The following is a 24,192-nucleotide window of genomic DNA, read 5'->3' as shown; positions in this document are numbered from 1 at the left end:
TTTCTGGTGAAATTTGCCCAAAAAATAAATCCTGCTTTTTGACCAGCGGTAGTTGGCCAGAAGCAGAAGCATTGACATGGGGGCTGTGTTCAAATCTATCCTCCGCTATTGTGCTTCACACCAGCTAAGGATATGCCCCCTAGGACTTCTGGCAAGTTCCAGCCTGAGAAGAAACAGTCCTCTCTCCACTGCTTCCATTCCTATGGGATCATTAGCCTGATCTGAAATCCATAGAGGTTGGACACTACTCCGAACCAAACCTTCAAACCAGCCTTTCTGAGGTTCACCCACTACTGAAAATCCACCAGAAGGAGTCAGGTCTGCATCAAGCAGAATGCTTTAGAAGTTGCTTGGAGGTTAAAGTTTAACTCCTAGTTCTAAATATCAAACCAGAATCTGAATTCCAGTTTCACTGCTGGCTTCTTTCTGTAAACTTTGCCAAAACAACCCCCCTCCCCCACAGCAGGATCTGAACACCCCATCAGGTTGGTGAGAAATTCAACGTCTACCTCTGGATCTGAATTATGCAGTCCAAGCCCAGATCTTCAGGGAATATTGCAATGACCAGTGCAGACAACACCGCTGCCAATAAGTGGTGCTGTATCTTTATCTGAATAGTAAGTTGTCTTGTTTTTGGGGGTGATTGGGTGGAGGGCTGGGGAGAAGCAGAAGTTAAGTCCTGCCTGTGTGTGCTGGAGTTGTCACTTGCAGCATTCCAACAAATCCTTTTTTCTGTAAGCGAGGACTACTGTGACTGAAGTGGAAGAAATATTGCTGAACTCAATGTGAAAAGTTCCCAAGCTAGTCTTTGTATCCGTGTGTTTATTAGCCTGATTTTAAAGCTCATCTGAGTGAGTGCAGCATTTATCATCCCTGGGGTTTTACCCTTCCATTCATGGTAAAGTATTTTCATATCAAACCTGAACTTTTAACCCTTTTGGGCAGGTCAGTGAGGCCAGGCACAAGAGGTCAAACTTTGTCCTGTGGTTGCTGAGAGCTGTTCGCAAACGTTACCATCTTTAAAATGAAGGTTTAGAAATACCTCACTATTTTAAGAGGTTAAAAGTTGGAAGCTTGTTAAGGAAACTCTGCATTGTCTCGGGCACAGTCTGAATTTCAATCTGCCTTCAGATTTTAAAAAAGCAGTTCAGACAGAACAAGAGATGCTTGTTTCCCCCCATTTCCAAACCTGCATGCTAAGTCATGCTCTGCACCAGGCTAAAATGAATATGTATATTTCAGTGACTTAAAGAGAAGGTAATCAATTTGCTGATCTGAAAGCAGTGGGCACTGAGCTTTTCCAAAACGCGCTCTTTCAAGTCAAATCAATTATTAGAAACAAGGGCTGTTATGAGGTCAGGGCTTTCTGAATACCCAGCACATTTCTGAATAGATCACAGCCTTTATGGTACCTTGTTCAACTAGTAAAATATTGATCGGCAAAGTACTGTGAAGGTTATTACAAAAGTTAGCTTTCAACAAGGAGCAAAATCCTGAACTCCTTCCACAGGAGTAAGGACAGGGTAAAGCCTCAGAAATTGGCCCTGGAGTTGTAACATTTGTACTTGATTTCAGTGTATGTACAAGTGAGGGATCACTAGAGCTGGTGTAGCATGGACAAGTGTGCCATTTTCCCGACTGCATATCTATTGGACCTGCTCCTTGTTGCCTGGTCCTAGGTTTCTCTTGAACAGAGGCTGAGTATCCTGCCAGTCTGTGCAGTGGTTGTGGACAAACAACCCATCTGAAAAGCTGGTTGCATTTTTTTTTTTTTTTTAATTTTGACAGGGGAAAAGGAGGAAAAAAGGGGGGAAATTTGGAGAACATTTTCAGGATGCATCTTTCACGTGTTTTGACCAGCTCTATGCAAGGAACTAGGATAAGATTTACAAACCCATTCTGCTTCTAATCTAAAGGGAATGTGAAACCACAGTGGTTGCCATTAAAAAGTCAACGTTTACCAAGTTGCCACATAGCAGCAGCTGAGATACTGCCATATCCTCCACCCGGTCCTTAAAATAGGAAGTCACTATTATGTTGTAGATGCTACTGTGTGGGAACAGGGGAGAAATGCTAATTTTTAGCACCTTTAAATTGGGATTTCAATGCCTTTGAGTGGTGCCTCACTACAGCTCTGTAAGGAAGCGTAGCAGGGCATGGCAGGGCCCCCTTGCTCCTGCATCTTCTAGGTCCACAAAGTCACTCTGAGACCCTCAGGCTAGTACCCAGTAGTGCAGTTTATTCACAGGCTTGTTCCCACCACTGTTTCGCCATGTACAGTTGGCCCTTCACCATCTGCAGGCAGGAGGGGAGAGCTACTTCCCTGCTTCTACTCCCTGCCTTTTCCCTTTCTTTTTGTCTCTCCCCACCCACCCCCAGCTTCCTTCCTCTGAGGCTTTTATACAGCCCCAGGTTAATGAGGCGGCAGCTGTCTCTGCTTCCCCAATTAGGGCCAGGTTATCTCTAGCCAGCTCTAATTTATTCCCCTAAATAGGAGCTGGCATGACAGAGGGCTGAATCAGCAACCCTTTGTCCAGCACCTTGTCACAGGAGGATAGTTACAGAATTATTGTCCCTATTTTACAGCTGCGGAGACTGAGGCACAGGGAGATTAAAGTGGCTTCCAAAAGTCACACATTGATGGGAACAGAACTCAGGCATCCTAATGACCCATCCCCATCTCTAACCACCCTGCGCAGGGCACACAAGATGCCACCCACCAACTCAGCTCCAATTGCTCCTTTCAGACTCACAGGCTCCTCACTGAGAAAGTAAAGAGTTAGAGATGTGAGAGGCCCATGCCAGTGACAAGCCAGTGCCTCGACTGTCAGCCGTTTGTTCCAATTCCCAGTATCAACAAGAACAGCACTGGCCAAGCCTGTCCTTGGAACAACATCAGGGACAAAGTAATGAATATCATTGCCAATGACTTTAAAGGATGACATTAGCAATAAGAAGCAAAGGAGAGATGGAAGGAGAATCTAGGCCTTTGATCCTTTCCAAGTCTCCTTTCTCAGCTGCATTATGGGTGAGGTTTGTGTGTATGTGTGTCCTTGACACTGCATTAAAGCTACAGCTGAGGCCACTATCACTTTCTTCCCAGACATTCCTCAAACACAACTGCAGACCTGACCCAGCTCTGCCCTCGGCCTTCATGTGGTGGAAACAGCTGCCGGGCCAGGGGAGTGGGATGAGAGACGGAGAACCCTCGCTGTTTATTTTCATTCAGAGTCACATTGTTCCCATTATTCCTGTGAATGTTCAATACTAATGAACCCCCCCACGTGTGTTTGTACAGAGGCATGTGGGTCTGTGTTTGCATGTCTGGGGGAGCAAGTGGATAAAGTGCATGTGTTTCTGTGTTACAGGCAGGGTGACCTCAGAAATGTTGGGGTCTAAGTTTGTCCCGGATAAGCCTCTGTCCATTGGCAAACCAATCCAAACTCTCTGAATATGTGGGGGCTGAGACTCTCCCCAGATTGGTGCCCCCTGGGCAGCATTTCATCTGGTGACTTGGCACTTCTGGGCTCAGTACAATGTACTGAGACTGGCCCACTGGGCGGTTTCAATATGGCTTGTAAAGCACATTGAGATCCTCGTGGGGAAGGTGCTCAGGAAGGACACAGCAGGATTATTATAAGTGGATTGCTGTCCCAAACCACAGCTCAGCACAGGAAAAGTACGAAGAGCAGCAGAAAAGAGTTCCCAGGGTATTTCTACGTCGCCACTGAGGAAAACCTCTGGCTCTGGGCCGAACGCAGAGATGAGGGGTGTACGTCTGGCTCCACGGTGCTCTGGGAGATCCTGCCGCACTCAGTCACCTGTCGTGCAAGGGAGTCTGAGTTCGAGGTTAAAGCAGCCCCACCTTCGTTAGCTGAGCATAGGTGTTGGTGTCTAAGGTAATGGCACGTAGACCATCTTATGCAGCACTTCCATATTGGGGCCTCCTGTCTCTCTTTCTCACCCCCGCCCCTAGGTTTGCTCTTTCCTGCTGCATGATAAAATAAATGGATCCTTAAGAACCCCGGGGCCCTTCCCTCCCTGCTTTCCACAGGATCGGAGTAACACCCCTTGACCTCAAATCCTGAAGTCATTGGGAGTTGTGTCTAGGTAACCCTACCCAGCCCCAGGGAAATCGAGTGGTGACTTCAGGCTCGGGCCCATGGTGAATTTCCCTAGGAAGGGCACGTTTGCTTCTCTGCATACGCTGAATGGAGAGACGTAAGCACAGGCCAGCCAGGGAAGGCAATGGGGACAGGTGCTGTCAAGCAAACAAACTGCCTGCGGCCCCTGGGCTCAGCTAAGAGCTGCAGGTAAAAAAGCAAACAGGATGTGGAGTTGCTGGGCCTGGGAACCAGATGATAAACCAGCCAGGGACAGAAGCGGAGGGGGGGTCCAGGCGATCAGCTGATCAGTACCAATGAAGGTGGCCCTCTGCCCCAGGGTGGACTGCAGTGTAGGATCATGCAGTAGTCAGCTGACATTGAAAGTCAATCCAGCTCTTCTCACTGCTACTGCTGCCCTTGGGATGCTTTTAGAGGCCACCCTTTTCCAAGGTTGCCTTCGGGAGGAGCAGCGAGAGAAGGTGTCAGCTCCGGCCAGGCATCAGCTGCAATGCACAAGGCAAAGTCATGCTAAGTAGCGAGTCATTATAAACCCGCCATTAATACTACTCCACCATTCAGCACCGGGCTGTGCACCACCAAAGCCGATGCCATCTGATGCACATTCTTCACAGAAACATTTCAGGCTATTTTCTTTCAGAAATACCCTGTGATTCTCCCCCTCCATTTTCCCCTTCCCTCCCCCCCGGCATGGTTTGTACATCCCAGAAATTCTGCAGCTTTCCCCAGGATATAAGGCAAAGGGTAAAATGGATGCAAAACCAGGCACCATTACCACCGTCCACAGTTTGTGCCATGACAGCAACTTACTCTTGAAAGTGGGCCTGTTCCAGTGCAAACGTTGCACAAAAAACACAACCAGTTTTCTTGCAAATATTTTGTGCACCTCTGCAAATTGTAGGCCTGACCCAGCGAGTCTGTTACAGGATTTGAGTCAAGCCCCATGGGAGTCAGGAGGACTCTTACCACTGACTTCCAGGATCCTTGGATCAGGCCCATGCTGAGCATCCTCATGCCTCATTGACTTAGGATCAGCACCATGGAGGACTAGGCTGGTTACTGGGAAATCCCTGGTACAGCAGAAACTATCATCCTTTTTTGCACGCAGCTGTAACACTTGCGTGTTAGTTTTTACCTTCCTTGGTGTGAATTTTATGCACTTCCTGTTCCAACAGGAAAATGACATTACCGTGTCACCCATAACACTTCCCTGCTTAAAGCAAAACACCTATTATCTTAATGAGGACTGGAAAACTCCCTTTGTTTGATAATAAGCAGCTCCAGTCATGAGAGATAGTGGGGAAGCTGATTAGAGTTTGGATGGCTTCGGAAGTTATAACATTCAAAAACCAGTCGGAGAACACTTCAGTCTCTTTGGTCACTCGATTAGAGACCTAAAAGTTGCAATTCTTCAACAAAAAAACTTCAAAAACAGACTCCAACGAGAGACTGCTGCATTGGAATTAATTTGCAAACTGGATACAATTAACTTAGGCTTGAATAAAGACTGGGAGTGGATGGGTCATTACACAAAGTAAAACTATTTCCCCATGTTTATTTCCCCCCCCCACTACCCACTCTTCCTCAGACGTTCTTGTCAACTGCTGGAAATGGCCCACCTTGGTTATTACTACAAAAGGTTTCCCCCCTCCTCCCCCGGCTCTCCTGCTGGTAATAGCTCACCTTAAGTGATCACTCTCATTACAGTGTGTATGGTAACACCCATTGTTTCATGTTCTCTATGTATCTAAATCTTCCCACTGTATTTTCCACTGAATGCATCCGATGAAGTGAGCTGTAGCGCATGAAAGCTCATGCTCAAATAAATTGGTTCGTCTCTAAGGTGCCGCAAGTCCTCCTTTTCTTTTTGCGGATACAGACTAACACGGCTGTTACTCTGAAACCTTTGGAAGTTTAGTAGAAGCTTATTGTAAATCAGCACAGATTAGTAAAGATACCAGCTCTAAAGATGTCAGCGTACGTAATTATATGTATTCAGCCACAAAAGCAGAAAACAGCCAAAGAAAGAACTTAATTCCTGGTTCTCCAAAAGATAACGATAAACATACATGACTTGACTGGGAAACAGGTTCCGATGCAACAGATGTGTTTAAAGCTGTGATTTTCAAAGGAGCTGAAGTACAACCCCTCGTTGAATTTCAGTGGGATTTCATCACCTAATGCTCTTGGGTTTTGTTTTGTTTTTTTCCTGAAAATCCCCCCTAAACCTCTTGCAACCTCACTTACACTTGGACATTACAGGCAACTCAGTTGGTCTCTTGCAGTTGCCTAGAGATGAAAAGTAGCTACGGCTGCTACCAGCATTGCTAGGATTGAGGTTCAGGGGTTAGAGGGTGAGAGAAGAAGTCAGGGCTCAGGGTTCGGTCATGAACTCGCTACAAGACCTTAGACAAATCATCTCACCTCCCTGTGTCTCAATTTACTTGATTATAAAATGCGCCCGATAATAATGACTTACTTGACAGGGGTGATGAATCTTAGGGTATGTCTACACTGCACACCTCTTGCGGGAACATGGAGGGTCTGTGTAGTTACACGTGGCAGTGAAAAGGAGGCTGCGTCCACACTGTGGGATGTAGCTACACGTTTCAGTGAAAGGCCCTGGCAGGGGGAGGCAGCGGGATAAAGCTTGTTCGCCGCCAGAGCCTTTTCCCATTGCCTCCACCCTGCCAGAGGCTTTCCCTGCTGGAGTCTTTCTTTATGTCAGGGTAGGACTTCCGCAGTGGGGACATGGCAGGACAGAGTGGGGAGGCACTGCTTGGGCGAGTAGAGAGCGCTGCAGGGTACATACCCAGGGACATGTTCACAGGGTTCAGGAGTGACTTTATTCTACTCCCCTAAAGAGGGCCTCGTCGTCAGCACTGCTCCTTAGACCTGTGCTAGGGGAGGCGTGTAGCATATGTACTCTACACACTACCAAAAGGAGAGTCAGTGTCGATGGACCTTAAAACAGTTTATATCTGAAGTGCTTTGAAATCCCAAGAGGCAAAGCGCTGCACAAGTATAGAACAATGTCGTTACAGGCACACATGAAAACGCACAGAATGAACGTACCTTGCACACACTTCAGACCGCAAAATGACACGGCCTTCTGAACAAATCAAGGCAAAGCAACTTGAGACACGGCCTACAAATCAACTATAAGGATTGGTAGGAGGAGCCGGGAGGTCCAAGAAGCTGGCACACCAGGCCTGAGAGGAAAGTGGTTTCTCTGGCTTTGACCTCTGACAACGGAAAGCATTCCTGTCATTGCTCAGGCTCTACAACAGCTGAGAAATAGCAAGGAAAGATGAGAAATGGCCCTGGATTGCTATATAATATCCATACTAGGATGGGTTTGTAGACATATGGTACATGTAGCAGAGTCGGACTGGGAACCGTTTTGTTTAACCTCTCAGCCACTCAAGTACTTGGTGAAATCACTGTTTACTGTCTCATTGTGTGCATAGCTCCCTGGAGAGGCACAGGGCTAACCTGGGGTAGGGTAGTGACTGTGAGTAGTAAAGCAAATATGAATGAGGCGTGGCAGGTGGCTGGAGATGAGCGCTCTGTCCCTGGGCAATGCTAGCAGTGGTGGACCCAGTGCAGCAAATGGCTGGCCTGATGGAACTGACATGAAGTGCAAGGAGCAAACAGAGGGACGAGGCAACCGTACAGCTGCAAGAAATAAATTCGCAGCAACTACAACAAATAAGGCATCTTGAAAGCAACCCAGAGGAAAGCAGAGGGGGCTGGGTGTATCACCCAGGCTATTCACGGGCATAATGGGCCAGATCCTCAGGTGATGTAAATTGGCATGGCTCCATTGAAGTCAATGGATCACTACCTAATTACAGCAGCTGAAGATCTGGCCCAGGATCAGCTATTTGTTTCTTCTGAGCCCAGTGCAAACTCAAAGGCTGCAGAGGCCGAGGTATTTGCACGCTAGTTTGCCTGGTTGTGCCAAAGAGGCTGGTACGTCGCTCTCAGTCAAGGACAATTCGCTTTCCAACTACTTCCGGGCTGGTTAGTATAGGGTAAATCCTTAGCTGGTGTAAATCGGCTAATGAAGCTACCCTGGCTGAGGAGCTGAGCGTCAATTTGCCCCATCCCTAGAGTGCTCCCTTTCTTGCAGTGAGTGCAGCTGTGAGCATGTGTCTTTTTACCCTCTGGGACACCCCATGGTCTCTCTGCTCTCACAGAGCAGGGCTGCATGATCTTTTGCTTCCAAGAGACCTTTCAGCCCTTTGGGCTGGGTTTCTGGTTGTGAGAGCATCGGGGGCTGTGATTGGTTATCTCCCGGGAGAGATGGCTGGAGCCGTCAAGATCTGCGCTTAACAATGGTTTCCTTTCCCAGGCACCTTTTTAAAAAAAAAAAAATTCTTGCAGGCTTTTTACCAGCCCCTCTGTGCTTTTCCTGCCTAGCCTGGTGTGTTCCTGCCCCCACACATCTTCCTGGCCCAGTGATCGTTCACAGCCTTTCGTCCACCACTCACTGCAGAGAGGTTCCTCCCCTTAAAAGCATTTCTCCTGGGGCCCACTGTTGATTTATCCCACTGATGGTCCACCCGCGGCTCTCATTCAAGCAGCTGGGTTCCTGTGCAGTGCTCTCTGCACAGCGTGGGGCTGGAAACCCAGACAGTAACTCACTGAATCGCCCCTCCTGGGCCACGCTGGGAAATCACTCGCTGTCTCGTCCTATTGCACAACCCGAATCAAACAGATCTGTGGTCCAGACGTGTTGAAAAGGGTTACAAGCGGTGCAGTGCGAACTGGAGAGCTCACCCCGCCCCCCTCCCGAAGGAAGGGAAAGGGGACCCTGGGGGCGCGTCCAGTTGGTGCTGGGCTGTATCTGGTGTCACATATTGGGCATTGCAGTCACTTGGGCTCTGCTACTTTAAGATACATACCGGAGAACAGCTGCTGTTGAGATACTGCAGCTGCCCTAAGCAGAAAGCAAGGCTCAAACTACAGATTCCACAGACATCACGAGGACGCAGATGTGGCCACAGACTTGGAGTCTGGCATGGTGCTGTGGCCCGCATTTAATAGAAAAGACACTGCACTTTCTCCCCCAGCTCCCACGAGGCCTCAGTTCACAATAGGTTTTCTTTGGTTGAGGAGTGCTTCAGAGTGCCCCGCTGCGTAATTCATACATCGGCCAAACCCTAACCCTAACCTGGGGTTCGTCTCAACGCAAAACTCCACTCATTTCAGAAGCATCTAGTTGTCTCAAAATAGGCATCCCAAATCCATAGATACCCTGAATGGGTGGAGAGCTGTGAAATGATGGTTCCAATAAGCAGACTGAGGGACATCTGGGAAGAGGAATATCCTTGTGACATGTTTACCACTTAAGTCCTCTCTCTAAGCAGGCTCTCTGCTGGAAGTTGACTTTTAGAAGCAAATGTGTTTTCATTAGGGATGGAACCAAGTTGCAAATTTGGGGGCAGGGCCCACAGCTGAACTTTCCTGAAGTTTGCAGGTGTTCAGACAAATCTGGCCCATTATTGAAAATGCTGCCAGCTGGGGAAGCAAGATCCTGGATGAGTTTTCCAGAGTTCGGAGTGGTTTGACCCTGCTCCCCTCTAGTGTCTAGAATTTTTATTGAAATGTGCCGTGCCATTGCTGAGGTGAAGGAGTTCCCAGCAGGAAGAAGACAAGGGACTTTCCCTTCTGCCCAGCCAGCCCACCAGGCGTGAGATGTGATGCGATGGAGATTTACCATGGAGTCATCTACTTGTGGAAGGTAACCTGCCCTGCTCACCTCCCAGGAACTGACTGCTGAATTATATGTTGCAGTGACACCCTGACCCTTCTGTGAGAGAAGGAGCATGTGCCCTCACTCCCTGAAACAAGGGAGCCAGAGAAAAATGGCCAGGCTACTCCTGCCCCGGAAAAGGTTTGCACAGCACAATGGGAACTCAGTTTTGGTTGAGATAACAACAGGCTTCCCTACAGCACACAGCTACTTGAGAAAGCCACTTAATTCTTCTCTGCCTGTCCTCAGGACCCACTTCTGATCCCTGCAGCAAGCTAAGTCCCTCCTCTGCAGAGACCTAACCCCCAAAGAGCTTGGTTTCCTTTCCCTCCCAGCTCCAGATCAGCCCCTCCTACCTGGAGAGAAACTTGAGAAGAGAGCTAGGTACATAGTTGGGGTCCAGATCAGAGTATCCTCCCAGTGTGGGGATGTTCCCATTTGGGTTTCTGGATTGGACCCATTGTAGAAACAAGCCAGAGCTGTGGAGTTAAGAACAGTATCCAAACTTTCCCCAAGTTTGTGTGAGTGCGTTTCAGAGCCGGGGGTCTCTAATATGCAACTGTGTGTTCCCGGGGGCAGGGCCTGGGCTGCTGCTGTGTTTGGAAAGCACAGCTGGGCACTACTACAATCCAGATAACAATGATCATTGGCCTCTTATAAAACCCCAGCAACAGCAGCCAAATGCCACCAGAGCCGCTGTGCTGGCTGTGGGCTCAATCCAGCCGGGTGCTGAGCACACCGGCCCCCATCCCTTTAAACACACCAGTGGTCCCATTGACTTCAGTGGGACTATGCAGGTGCTGTGCTGAGTCAGAGTACCTTATGGAATGTTACCCTAAAAAACACGCCAAAGAGTGCCATGCGTTCTGGTAAAGGAAACTGGAGTGATAGTGCGTTTCCCATTTACATGGGGCTTGATCCAGCAATCAACGAAAGTGTTGCCATTGACTTCAGTTAGTGCTGGCCCAGATTTACAGCACCTTTCCAAACATTAATCGCAAGCCAATGTCATAAAAGGCATTGCTTCAGCCACCATCAGAGTGCAGCCACTTCTGGGGCAGAACAAGTCAGCTGTTTACCACTGCACAACAATGCTCAATAATAGTTTGCCAGAGGGGAAGTGAGGAATACACGTCTCGTGGCAGGAGGTTGCTTCAGGCAGGTGGGACAGAACCAGACTGGAATCTGGCCAGGTGCAGTTCTAGATCTTTAGTTGCTGTGTAGTTTGTCGCTCTTGCATTACAACGTGTAATATGAGTTTGTTCAAATAAAAGCTGCTGTTCATCTAATCCTTATTTAAGGACTGTATATTTGTTTTGGAGTTTACTGCAGTCATCAAAGGTTGAACAGCCTGAGGTTTACCCAAGGGACAGCTGTTCTTGGCTGACCTGCTTCAGAACAAGGGGTCTAAGGGAGTGTCGGGGCATGGTGCTATCCACCGGAGAAGGATGAACGCTGCAAGTGAGAGAAGCATTCCTGGCTACTTCTAGAACCAACCTCTGCAAGGACCAGGCAAATGAGGAAGAGAATGTGTGTGAGAGTGTCCACCTGTGTTCTAGTCGGGATGGGATCAATCAGGGGTATGAAGACAGGAGGTTGGACTAGAGGAACAATGGGTCTGACCCAGTCTGGCAATTCCTAGGGTCCTGTTGGATGGAGAGAACCATCTCTTTGTGTCTTAGCCCTCCTGGCTCAGCTGTAAAATGGGGATAATAATACTGCCATGCTTTGTCTGTCTTGTCTATTTAGAGAGTGTAGCTCTTTGGGGCAGCGTCTGTCTCTCACTATGTGTGTGTACACCTCTGAGCACGAGGGTACTGGGGCACTACTGTAATAACAGTAATTAAAATAAATACATAATAACCAGGTCACAGCAAGCAAGCGGTGAATGCAGCCTTCTCCGTAAATCCACTCTGATCACCAGCCTGAGCTTTCCTGGGCTCCAAAGCGAGGCTGGCTCAGTTTGTTTCCTCCCCATCTTTCTCCGTTGTTTGGTGTAGTTTTGGCACTTCCAGGTTCCAGCCTGGCCACCGCAAAGAACATGGGAAAGGCTGTTTCCTTGGAATTTTGGGCCCGGTCAGAGCAGACGGCATCAGGGATCTTCTGGAAAAAACCCTCCTCCACGCAGGAAAGCCCAAGACAATTCAGGTTTCAGAGTAGCAGCCGTCTTAGTCTGTATCCGCAAAAAGAAAAGGAGGACTTGTGGCACCTTAGAGACCTTAGAAACAAATTTATTTGAGCACAAGCTTTCGTGAGCTACAGCTCACTTCATCGGATGCATGCAGTGGAAAATAAAGTGGGGAGATTTAAGTAACTGAACACAGAACATTACCTGAGCTGTTTGGGAAATGGGAGAAGGGGAAAGATCACAAACATTTCGTGAGCTACAGCTCACTTCATCAGATGCATATCGTGGAAACTGCAGCAGACTTTATATATACACAGAGAATATGAAACAATACCTCCTCCTACCCCACTGTCCTGCTGGTAATAGCTTATTAGATAATATTAGCTTAATAATATTAATAATTATTAATAATTATAATAATATAATAATAATTAATAATAATATTAGCTTAATAGATAAGCTATTACCAGCAGGACAGTGGGGTGGGAGGAGGTATTGTTTCATATTCTCTGTGTATATATAAAGTCTGCTGCAGTTTCCACGATATGCATCTGATGAAGTGAGCTGTAGCTCACGAAAGCTTATGCTCTAATAAATTGGTTAGTCTCTAAGGTGCCACAAGTACTCCTTTTATTTTTGGTTCCAGTTTTCACTCGTTTGTTTGTTTTCATTGAAATTTTCTCACATCTCTCCATTTTATTATTATTAGCAGCATTGTGCCAGCCATGGGTGCATCCCTGAGTTTGCTTGTTCCTGGTAGTGTGAGTCATTGCAATAAACATGATCCTTCACCTAGGAGCTCCCCAGGCTGTATTTTGTACATTTCTTCAGCAAGTGCCACAAAAGGAAAATGATGCTGATTGGGGCTATAAAGTGCTATTTTCATACACACATTAAATAATCACAGCAGCATGCTCACACGCATTCACCTGTATGTGGCATGCACCCACTCCAGACCTATGCCAACACACCTGAAACCTGCCTACACTACCACACACCAGTACTCTGCATCTCTCCCTCTCCCTCACACGCAACCTCATCCCCAGATCCTACTGTGATGAGCAGGGCTTGATTCTGCATTCATTGAAGTCAGTGGCACAGGATCAGCCCTTAAAGGGTTAGTAACTAAACCTGAAACCAAGGGAATTTGCCCAGTTTTGGGGATCCATAAGGAAGGTTGCCATGATGGGCCCTAATTCTCAGTTGGGGTAAACAGACACACCTCCATTGACCTTAACAGGATATGCTAGTGTGATCAGATGGCAGGATGGAGTATTTCTGTTAATTTAAAAATTACATCCCCTCCCAGATATTTCTAAACCCTGTAAATGGGGAAATGCTGATGCTTATGCCATATACTGTCCTTTCCTAGCTGCAGAAGTCCCTGCTGACTTCAGTGGGAGTAGGAGTCAGCCCGGGATCTTGGTTTTTAAAGTCCGGTGCATGTTGTGTCTCTCTCTTTGGGAGCTGTAACATTGCACAGACATGTGGAAACATAACATCACTTCATACAAAGTGCAATATATTCTAGAAGGTTTAAGAATTGGAGCTTCAGGACACAGGGCTTGAATCTGGTCTCACTTACACTGCTGTAATGTGGCTTACTCCTTATTTACACTGGTGCAACAGGCTCTAACTTAGACTGACACTAGATCTTGCAATACAGATTGCAGCTGCAAACCAGCCAAATAGCACTGTTGCATTCACTCACCTCAAATAGTTCTCAGAACAAGAGCTTGTTATCAGCCCTTTTGGGCATTCCAGTGCAGACGGTCCCTGCTTGCAAAACAAGCAGCTTCTAAGAGGGACAAACCGTGACAGCCTGATCCCTTTGGGCATGGCAGTCCTGTGTGACTCCTGCCAAAAGCAGAGTGTTCTCATGCCCTCCTGTCCCCCGGGGAGTCACCAAGAGGCAGATGTGGCTGCTGAACCCAAGCAAAACCTGCCGGCAGGATTGACAGCCTCGGCAGCATGGAGGTGTCCATAATTCATTCTGGCCAGCCTGAGATGCTTAGTCAATTGTTCTCAGGGTCTGTGTTTGTCACTGGGGAAGACGCCAGCGTCCTCTCTCCTCCTCGTGGGCCTCCCAGCTTTACATGTTGCAAAATGCAAGGCTTGATTATAGTCTTAAACACATCCATCCACTGTGTACATGATGTCATCGAATGACCACGCATGCAAGCATATTATACACACGCCATTGCTCTGTGAGGTTTTATTTAAGGGGCCGTACTCATGTAAGATAAACCAGAGCCAATTCAAAGGCCTCTCTCTATTGCAATGGTTCACGGATTCGTTTTTTAACTGAAATATTCTCTGTGTGAGTGAATTTAGTTTAATTGGTACTTGCTCTAGCGAGAGACCTGAAGACTGATGTCCTCTGTGGATATATAGAACAGAATGGGTGAGGGCGCTGCAGTCTGTCTTCATGCTGTCTTGCCAATCTGCCTCAACCTTGTCCTGGATGGACAATATTTAGGATTAATAATACTATTTAACCCTTATATAGCCCTTTCCCCATACAAACATTCACTAAATAATCCTCACAAAATCCTTAGGAGGTGGTAAGAGAAGTCTCAGAATTTTGCATGGGGGGAAACTGAGGCACGAAGCGATGAAGCGATTTTTCCCAAGGCCACCGGCCGGTCAGTGGCTGAGACACGATTGCGCTAGTGGATATACAGCACTGGGGTGGGAATTAGGAGACCTGGTTTTATTACTGTCTCTGCCACTTTGACATGCTGTGCCAGTCCACCTCTCTGTCTCTCCAGTTCCTTACCTGCTGTTTGCCTGACTTGTCCATTTATATTGTAAACTCTTCAGGGCAGGGACTATCTCTCACTATGTGTATGTAAAGCACCCAGCACCGTGGGGCCTTGATCTTAGCTAGGTTCACCAGATGCTATTGTAATATGAATACGAATAGCTTTCCCTACTCCATCAACTGTGCTGTACTCTGTGGGCAGGATAGCATAGTTCAAGCCTCAGGAGCTCACCCAGTCCTGGGCTTCTAATATGAGTCAAGCAGCCAGGTGGGCAGATAGTTGAGGGAGGTGTGGCTTCTGTGGACACCTGTGCACTGGGAACTCAGCTGAGACCCATCACACTCATTCCATAGGCCAATTTCCTGCCATGCTTGATAAGCTAGTTACGCCAGATGCGTACCTTTTCCAAGAGACTTAGGCCCAGATTTGTAAAGGTGTTGAGATCCTTAAAGGCTCCTTTATGCCCTAGGACTTCATACTTCCTTAAACTGGCTTGAGCTAAATCAAACTCCACTCAAGTTTCATCCTAACCATGGGACACTAATCTAAACCCTTGTAGGTCTAATGTTCGCCCATTAGAAGAGCTTCTGCCCTGTGTTTGTCTATTTTCTGAGCTGGTTCAGTGGTTTGGGATCTGTTTTGTTCAAACAGAGTGTATTTTACCCTGCTGATTATGAAATACACTGTGCCCTGTTGTTAATTAGCCTAACTGCTGAAAAACTCAGATTGGTTTTTAGACTGGGGAGGGTGGGGTGCCACTCCCGCCCCACTCGATAAACCTATAAAAGAGCACATTAGTGCAAAGGCAAGGTAGAGGTCCTCATGTATAGGCTATGGGGGATGCCTGGCCTGGCCCTGTTGGGGAAGGAAAATATGCCCAAGATCAAGGAATTTACATCACAGGCAAAGATCTGTTAAACTGTCTTAGAGTTGAGTTCAGACGCTGAGGGGTTAGGAATAAGATCTTAGTGAGTAAGGGGTGGGGAATGAGGAAGACTGGGGATTTTTCCTTCAGGGAGGGAGATGGATTTAAGCCCAGACCATGAGCGTTGGGGCACTGGTTTCCTTGGCTGGGGTTCTAGAGAGGGTGATCTTCCTTGTGCTCTCTCTGTATTTGAAGTGGGATATGCTTTCAGATGCTGCCCATGGGCCCCTTCTCACACCAGGCAAGAAAGCTATCCGAATGCCAGCTCTGCCACGCATCGTGGGCCTACAAGTGGAAAGACAAGAGTCCCTCTGGTTCTATACCTCCCATCCTTCCCGACACCAAAGAAAGGTGTTCATCTTTAGTTCCACTGAGACTTCCTCTCAACTCTGGCCGCTCCAGATGTCCCCCATCCCTTTGCTTCATTGTCATCTCTAACGTTTTCTCCCGGCTTCTATTTCCCCTTTGGCCTGTACGCCAGTGTAACAGGCTGTGCGAGGGGCAGGGCAATGGGGATTCGAACCCAATACGTTTAAGGGGCAAAGCAGACATACCCAATCTGCTCCCTTCCAGGCTAACACAGCTGCAGGATAGTTTGCCATGCACTGGCTAGAGAATGGGATCCTGCATCAGTGATCTTAATGATGTATCTCACTTTCTGGGGAAGCCTTGCAAATGGTGTGTTACAGAGATGGCTTCTCAGGGTGCCCAGGACAGTGAGTCATCTTGTGATACCCCACCTCAGCAAGAGAGAGAATTGCTTGTGCTTAACTGGTTATCAGCTCCCTGACTCCCCACGCCCCCCCCCCCATCTGTTAGCCATCCAAACAACCGCCTCAGGGCTCTGCCAGCCCTGACCTTGCCTTGCAGGTAACAACAGATGCACTCCAGTCCCTGAGCTCCTTGAGAGCGGCCCCCTGTAGTATGGAGCCCCCGTCACTGGCCACTCTCAGAAATTACCAGGTTAGCTGTGCCCAAGGGAATAATTCACACAACTTGACTGGTACAACTCTGGATCAGGTCCTTTATAACATCACTGCACCGAGACATAGTTATGATAGATCATCAATTCATCATCAAAGGCTAAGAGCGAATGACTACGGCTAATGGAAACAGCAATGGGTGCATATAACCAAAAGTACAATGTGCTTCTTAGAGTCCAAACTTAAAGTTAACAGGCTAAAACCCTTGTCTAAATCAGTTTCTCACCTAACACAATGTCCTAGCATCACCCACCAAGGTGGCGGGGATCCACCTTTCATGAATGCAAAAGGAGCTTGCCTTTTTGCTTCCTCAGTAAAGGATCCTTTTGTTATTCCTTATATTTCCCAAAACTCAGAGTTTTGTCCCCAGAGCCAGGACAACCCTCCCCATGAGGTTCATTTCCTGCCGTGCTGGCTGCAAGTGTTCTTCACGTACTCATGTTGATTTCATATGCAAAATGGGCTTCTACTGGAGTGGTTTACAATGCTTAGTGTATGAACCTAGGCAGACAGCTGAATCTGCATCCTTTGGTCTGGCAAAACCTGGTTGTCAATTCTGCTTGGGACATAGCTTCAAAAATATATTTTCAGCACACAAACACAAGTCCTTAATGTACCTCACCCATACGTACCTCTCCTAACAGTTATGGGGATCATCATGACACCAGCTTTTATTAGACACCTCATAGGACCCTTCGTGGATAAATACTATGAACGCAGCATGTTAGGCGTAGCGAGTTTGTCAGGCCTTGTAGGAGTTGCTGTTACAGAACAGTGAACGCTTTGCCAGTTGGCATTGAGGGGTTTTTAGAGTCACAGTTACACCGTGAAGAGAGGAAAAGCGAAAGTCCACCCACCTTCTCTCTCCCTCGTTCTCTGCCTAGGTACATATCTGGCCAATCTCCGTAGTATCCTGATGCCTCCCAAACTGGGAAAGAAAGCAACAAGCAAACTTTAGCCGCTCTCTTTTCTCTACCTGCAGGGGGAGCTAGGAAAGGGAACTGGGGTTTTGTTTTTGTTTTTTTTTTTTTGTCACCTCTTTTTCTCCCTGCTTCTTTGGCTCTCCAGCAGTCCCTTATGGGTGTGCAGCCTGCTTGGTTGCTATTGTGAGGAAGTTAAGAGGCAAAAGGCAGCTGCTTTCAGTTGCTGGCTGGAAGCGTCTGAGGAGCAAGAAAGTGCTGAATTTTCAAGGGGCCGGGATGTTTGCTAGAAACACTGGAAGGGTAAGACGCTGTTCCTGTGTGTATGGTACCTGGGCTGAGCATCTTCCCACGCTGAGGGCATTCTGGGCTGAGTGGGGCATGTTACATTAATGTAGCAGCAGGGCTGGCAGGCCAAAGCTAAGACCCCACATCTGACCAGAGCCCTGGAACTCTGGGCAAGTTTCGATCTTGATCAGAACTTTGCAGCTGTTTCCTTGGGCTGACCCAAAATTCCAGGCCTCACTCCCAGGTTTGCAGAAGTTTGGATACGGATGTAGATCCAAAGGTTCCTGCTCTGTCTCATCTCCAGTTAAAATGAAAAGCATTACAGGCTGAAAGGGGAAAACCTCACAGTGTTTCGGCGTGCAACCCTGCCGTGGGTGGGGGAAAGGAACGTTCAATCACATGCTGAATGGGAAGACGTTGAAAGGAAATGAAAGCGAGATATATCTCCCTTTTTCTTTTGCTAGTATCTTTCTCTTTGCTGTTGTGCTTTCCGTATGCAAAGAGCAGCTCTCTACTGGTTTGGGGGAGAGAATTCTGACTAAGCAAAATACCCAAGAAAGAAAGAACGCAGAGTGTATGACTCCGTCTCAAACAGCCGTCATGAATTCATGCCCAGCACTGCCCCGCTCCTCTACTCACATGACTGAAAGGTGCAGTTCTTGGAAAAAGGAACCATAACTTGCCCCGTATACTGTACCCCATGCTTACCCTCCCTTCCCATCTGATAAACACCAGGGATCCTTTTAGAGCTCCTTTCTCTCGCAGGTTTGCATCATTTCAAATTTTTTCTTCCTGATGCTAAAACTCATGGTGGAATTTAAAAAAAAAAAAAAATCTCTGTGCGCTCTGTTCTTTTCAAGGGGTTATTGAGTCCATGGGACTTAATGCGGTGTATCTCCTTCAAAAGCCCCTTTTGGCTGGCAAGGTGGCATGTGTTTAATGGGGCTTCTCAAAGGCTCGGCTTAACGTGGATTAGGTCACGGAAGCTCTGGCGCTGAACAGAAGGGGCTGTTCTGAACGGTCAGGCAGAGGCGAATGTGTCTCAGAGCTGAGCAAAACTGTACGAGACTCGGAAAAGAAAGAACGAGATGTGGAATCGTAGAAATCAGCGATGAGCATCCCACAAGCTCATCTAGTCAGTCCCCCATCAGGGCAGGAATGTTCAGAACATTTGCAAGGGCTAATACAGTATTAAATGGACCGACCAGGAGGGCGCTTCCTCCATGTCCTTTGGGAGACTAATCTGCAGTCTAAAACATGTCACTCTCAGGAACTTTTTCATTAGACAGCCTTTATTACCCTTCCCTTAACATCTGTATTATTGTCACTCCCTTAATCACATCTCATTGCTCCTAGTAATTGCCCTAGGTGCCATGCTACGCAATTCCTCCCTGTCCTGGACATTGGCAAAGATGTAACTGAATGCTAAATGACCCTCTTTAACATAACCAGGAAGATCATCCTGCAGGGGGAGATCCTTTACAAATACGCAGAAAACACCCTGAATAAGTTTACACCATTACTACAACTCCCCTTTTTTCTCTTGGATCGCTGTCCGTTTGGTAATTTATGTTCCTGTTCTTTTCTGCAGTGGCAACAGGTTCCCTTCCCCCTCCTGCTTCTACAAGGGATGTTTACTTCAGGGGATGTGCCCAGTCAGTGACATTTCAGACCCAGCCTCTAGATCCAGATTTTTTTTTTAAATAGAGCTTTATTTCTCCCTCAACAATAAATAGATTCTGGTGGGAACAGAAGAGCACAAGCCTGTTTTTGGCACTGGGCTAGGAAACCGCGCTCTGCTCCCTGAATGAAGGAAGGTGGTTGAACTGGAACAGATGTGGGCTCCCCATGGAAGGATATTGCACACATTATCTCCGCAGAGACAACATTTTTATTCTGAGCTTTCCCAGATTCCTTTTCAAAGCGGCTGTATATTGTGCTATTGAACTGTGTCCACCAGGAAATGTGCGTAATATTCTGAGCAGGAACTTTTCATGGGATCGTATAAAAGCATACATTCCCCCCCCCCCCCCATGCCTTATCCCTACGTCTAATTATAACCATATTTCCACAGACTTATGAAAGCCACAACCGGCTGTGGGATCGCAATGCACCTTCCTGCTCAACCCCAACCCAAAAGGCCATCAACAGCCCCCTGATTACAGTGCTGAGGGCTCGGTGCGATGAGAAAGAGACTGGATCCTTAGGCTTCCAACACGCACATGAGCCTGTGGAAAATCAGTTTTCCTTATTTCATGTCTTGGTGCAGCCTTCAGTCCAGCCACTACCAAATGCATCTTTCTGGCCCTAACGTGAGCTGGCATGAGGGATCTATTCAGGCTGCCCAGAGAGGAGAGGGCTGCGTGGGAAGATGGCAGAAGGGGAAGCTACTCACCACAGGGATGCCTAGTAGGGATGGGTTTGTGCACGGACTGATGGACTCAGATGTCTAGGGACCTGGGAGTCTTTTCTCATGGGGCCTAGCACTCATCTCTCCTTAAGAGGTCCCTGCAGCCTTCACCTCAATTTTCATAAGTGCTTTAAGTCACCTCTTTGGGGAAAGGGGTGGAATCAGGTGAACTAATTGCCCAGTTTGTGTATTTTAAGGTGATATGTTTGCATCATTTCCCTTATCAGACTGGGAAGCTGCTGGTAGCTGGATCACCTCCCGAGCGAGTGTTTAGTAGAGTTGGGTCCTGAGTCATGAAATCCAGACCTGGGCCCAACCCCCCACCCCAAAAGTCAATGGAAACTCTGTATCAGCATTCTGATTCAGATCCGATACGACAGCGAGGAGCAGCAGTGTGAGATAAGATAGATCAGTCTCTTATTGACATGGGTCTGAGATACAAACTTCAGCCCTGGATCCCAACCGTGGTCCAGACCTCCCCCATGTTCGGTGCAGGAGGCTTGGAACTGGTGATCGAGTTTGAGCCCCTCTCTGGTGCACACATGAATGAGCGAGGCCTGGAGAACAAAGGGTGGCTGCTGATGTGCACACACTCGGTTTAATATTAACTTCGGCAACGCACATCCCAGGGGAATCGGGCGCAGGCACCTGAGCCTGCCTCTGCCACCTGCTTTCAAAGCTTTTTTTATGGCCTTTTTACTCGGGGTTAAAGATAAAGAGATGGGAGATCCATGACCCCAGGAGAAAACTCGGCTGTGTGAGAAAATCAAGCATTGCTCCTGCCTGTGTGGTAGTTGCTTTGTGGGGAAGCAGCCTCCAGAGCTGTCAAGCCATCACTTCTCACTAGCTCTACACCCAGAACCTGCTACCTGGGAGACCTGGAGCAGAACTCACGTCTTGTGGCATTTGCTGACACCGTTCTGTTCAATAGCTTTGAATCGCAGGCAAGCTTACAGGACTTTGAAACCAGGACTACAGGCAGTGAATGCTGCCAAGCTGGGGTATAGCAGCTTGCCTCTTTCAAAGCACCACACCTGGGTCTATGTCCTTCCGACTGACCCCAGTGTCTTGTGCTTTGTTTTGTCGGTTGGGTGTGGACTGATTGCTCCACTATTCTGTCATGCTAACGACTTATTATTATTTCTCTGCCTCGCTGACTCAAAGATGTATGGGAGAAGGCAGGGAAACCCAGGTCTTCAAAACTGTCCCTGCAGCAAGCCATAATAATCCCAAAGGAAAAACAGCTCCAGAGCTGGGATTGTGATTGGTTATTTTCTAAAGAGGCTGGGTGACAGCTGGTTAGTCTCTGCCATGCACAATTCAGCGAAAGAATAACCTCGTTTGTCTGTAATAAAACAATACGAAGAAAATAACCCTTTGAATTTCCATAGGTCAGTTCAGCTGAAGACCTGCAAGAGGTTGGCAAGGTTTAATGGAGCCGCACTGCGCGCGAGGGCGGTCGGATAGCTACCACCCTCACTTAGAGATGGGCAGACTGAGCACTGAGAAGCAAAGTGCCTTGTCCAAGTTCTCTCTCTGGCCTCGTCCACCAAGCAAACTTTTATAGCCCGGCTTCACAGCTGGTCGTACAAATGCCTGCACCCTGTCTACACTACAGCTCCTTCGCGGCTCACGTGACTGGCAGCGAATTACAGCTACCAAGCTTGCCAGCAGAGGCAGCTGGTAAGTCAAGGCCAGAGCGCAGAGTAGTACCCCGGTCCCCTGTCTCTGCTCTAACTACTAGGCAATATACCTGGCCTTCAGCAGCTGGTAATGGGCTCTAGTTACTATACAAAGAAAGGAACAAGCTACTGGAGGATAGAGAGAAGCACAGGGTCACTCAGTCCTTTGTTTCCCTCCCTCAGCTGTGCCCAAATTTTGGCCAGGTATGGGCAGTTACATTTACTACCATTCCCAGTGATTATCCATCAGAGCTTTAAATCCCTCTATGCTACCTTCCTTGGCTCTCCCTTCTACTCTGCTGAGCCTCTGCTGGGAGGGGGTTTCTCTGCTATCCAGCCTAACTCACTTGGACTCCAGTTCTATCACCCGTGTCCGCCTTCAGCTGGTCATCTGGGGCCTGATTTGAAGAGCATTGTCATTAACGGGAGTTCTTCAGGTCAGACCCCAAGGCCTGCAAGGTTCTTGAACCAAAGACGGTCGCCTCGCCTCGTGACTTATCTGGCTGCAGAACAGGCTGAAAGTCTGGGCTCGGGAGCCCCAACTCCAGCCATGGCAGCCCCAGGGCTAGTCCCTGGCATCTGCAGTGAAACCAGTCAACCCACTGCTGGCACTGCTGCGCTCATCCCGGGTTCAAGCAGGGGTTTGCTGCACCACTGCAAAAGCAGCATTGCTTGTCTATGTGAGGGTGTCACCAGGGCAACCCCCCCCCCCGGTGTGATTTACCTCAGACGTTGGGCCCCATTTCTGCCGGGGACAGGAACATCCCCAGCACCACGCTAGGTTCCAGATGGGGGTCTGACAAGTGCCCTGCTTGGTGACAGTAGTCTCTCTGTTGGTTTGTGCTTGGCCCCGTGCTGATACATGGCAGTACCTTGCTGGCCCTTTGTTTCATCACTGCCATGTCCTGGCTGGCTGGTTCGATGATTCGTGATTGGGAGCTAGCTGGGGTGGCTCGTAGACTAGCCAGCCGGGGTCCCAAGAGAAGTGGCCGAAAACCCATCCCAGCTCCCCACCCTTGGGAGCTCAGGGCAGATCCTCAGCGGGGCTCTGGGGCACAGCTCTGTCGCAGTCAGGGGAGCCAGGTTGATTGACGCCAGCTGGGATTTGGCGTTATGAGTTCCTAACCCTCCCCTTCCTTCCAGGAGAGTTCCCACTGAGCAGGATGACACGGCTCACCCTTTGCCCCTGCCGGACGTTTCCCCAGCCCAGGAAGCATGAGGCTGATCTGGAATATGGTACTGTTCGCAGAAGCCTTGCCCAGGACTTGGCCTCTGGGCAGGTAGTGGAGGGGGTGAAGAATGGGCCTGTGGACACATCAGGCTGCCACAAGCACCCGTCCTGCACCATGCAACAAGGAGCATTGGATTAGAGGAGATGTAGACCTACCTATTCTAGCACTGAATGCACCCGCCTGCCAGCACAGAGTGCATCCCTTCCAGCAGGAAGTATCAGCTGTTAAACTTATATTACGCTTTGTATTAGCCCAAAAGACCAGATTAAAGTACTAAAGTTAGTGCATTTCCCATTTATTACTCCTATGATTTACTATCTAAATATTGATAACAGCTGAATACATTGCTCACAGGTGCAGCTCATTGGGCCTCCACGCCTCCCTGCCTCTGAGATGCCAGATCTCAGCCAAGCCCAGTCAAACTCTCCCATGGGATGGGCTCCGTGCCCTGCCCCCATGCCACCTTGTGCTCCCCAACTTTGGCAGTGCATGGCTTCACCCTTAGCCCAGCAGGATGACACAAGTGACTTTTTAACCTCTTGACCTTTCTCGTGACTGTTTGGAATCGTCTCCTGTGCAGAAAGGGGAAGGAAGCATCTCTGTTTCCCCAGCAAGACTCGGTAACCTAGCCCCAAAGGTCAAGTGTATTTTGAAAAGTTGTGTGCAGCTTTTCTCTGCTTGCAAAACTCTTGACCTCTTACGAAAGGCCCTTGTCTTGCAAAACTGATGGGTTTTGGGAAACCTGCTGGATATCAAAAGGGAACTCACAGGTCAACGTGAGTTGTCTGATCAGTGTGGTCTAGTGACTAAAGGAGGTGAATGAGAGTCAGGACTTCAGGGTTCTGTCTCCAGTTCTGCTACTATCTGCAGTGCCTCAGTTTCTCCATCTGTGAAATTGGGATAACAATACCTGCCTCCCAGGGGGAAGACTCAATTAATTAATATGCGTAAAGTGCTTGCAAATTCTCAGTGCC

General features: G+C 48.2%; 1 long non-coding RNA gene across 2 annotated transcripts; it reads left to right on the top strand.

Moving 5' to 3' along the window:
• Positions 1-417: 417 nt before the first annotated feature.
• On the top strand, positions 418-23,505 carry LOC311531859. Of its 2 annotated transcripts, none has more exons than XR_014714292.1 (3): positions 418-617; positions 21,696-21,987; positions 23,130-23,505. It is a non-coding gene; the product is annotated as an uncharacterized lncRNA (long non-coding RNA). The 2 variants fall into 2 exon arrangements; XR_014714293.1 differs by lacking the exon at positions 418-617 and adding an exon at positions 17,844-17,909.
• The last annotated feature ends 687 nt before the right edge of the window (positions 23,506-24,192 follow it).

This window comes from Lepidochelys olivacea, assembly GCF_965140295.1.
Source record: "Lepidochelys olivacea isolate rLepOli2 genome assembly, chromosome: 16".
NCBI classification, from domain to species: Eukaryota; Metazoa; Chordata; order Testudines; family Cheloniidae; genus Lepidochelys; species Lepidochelys olivacea.
This window is presented reverse-complemented; position numbering and strand designations above follow the sequence as displayed.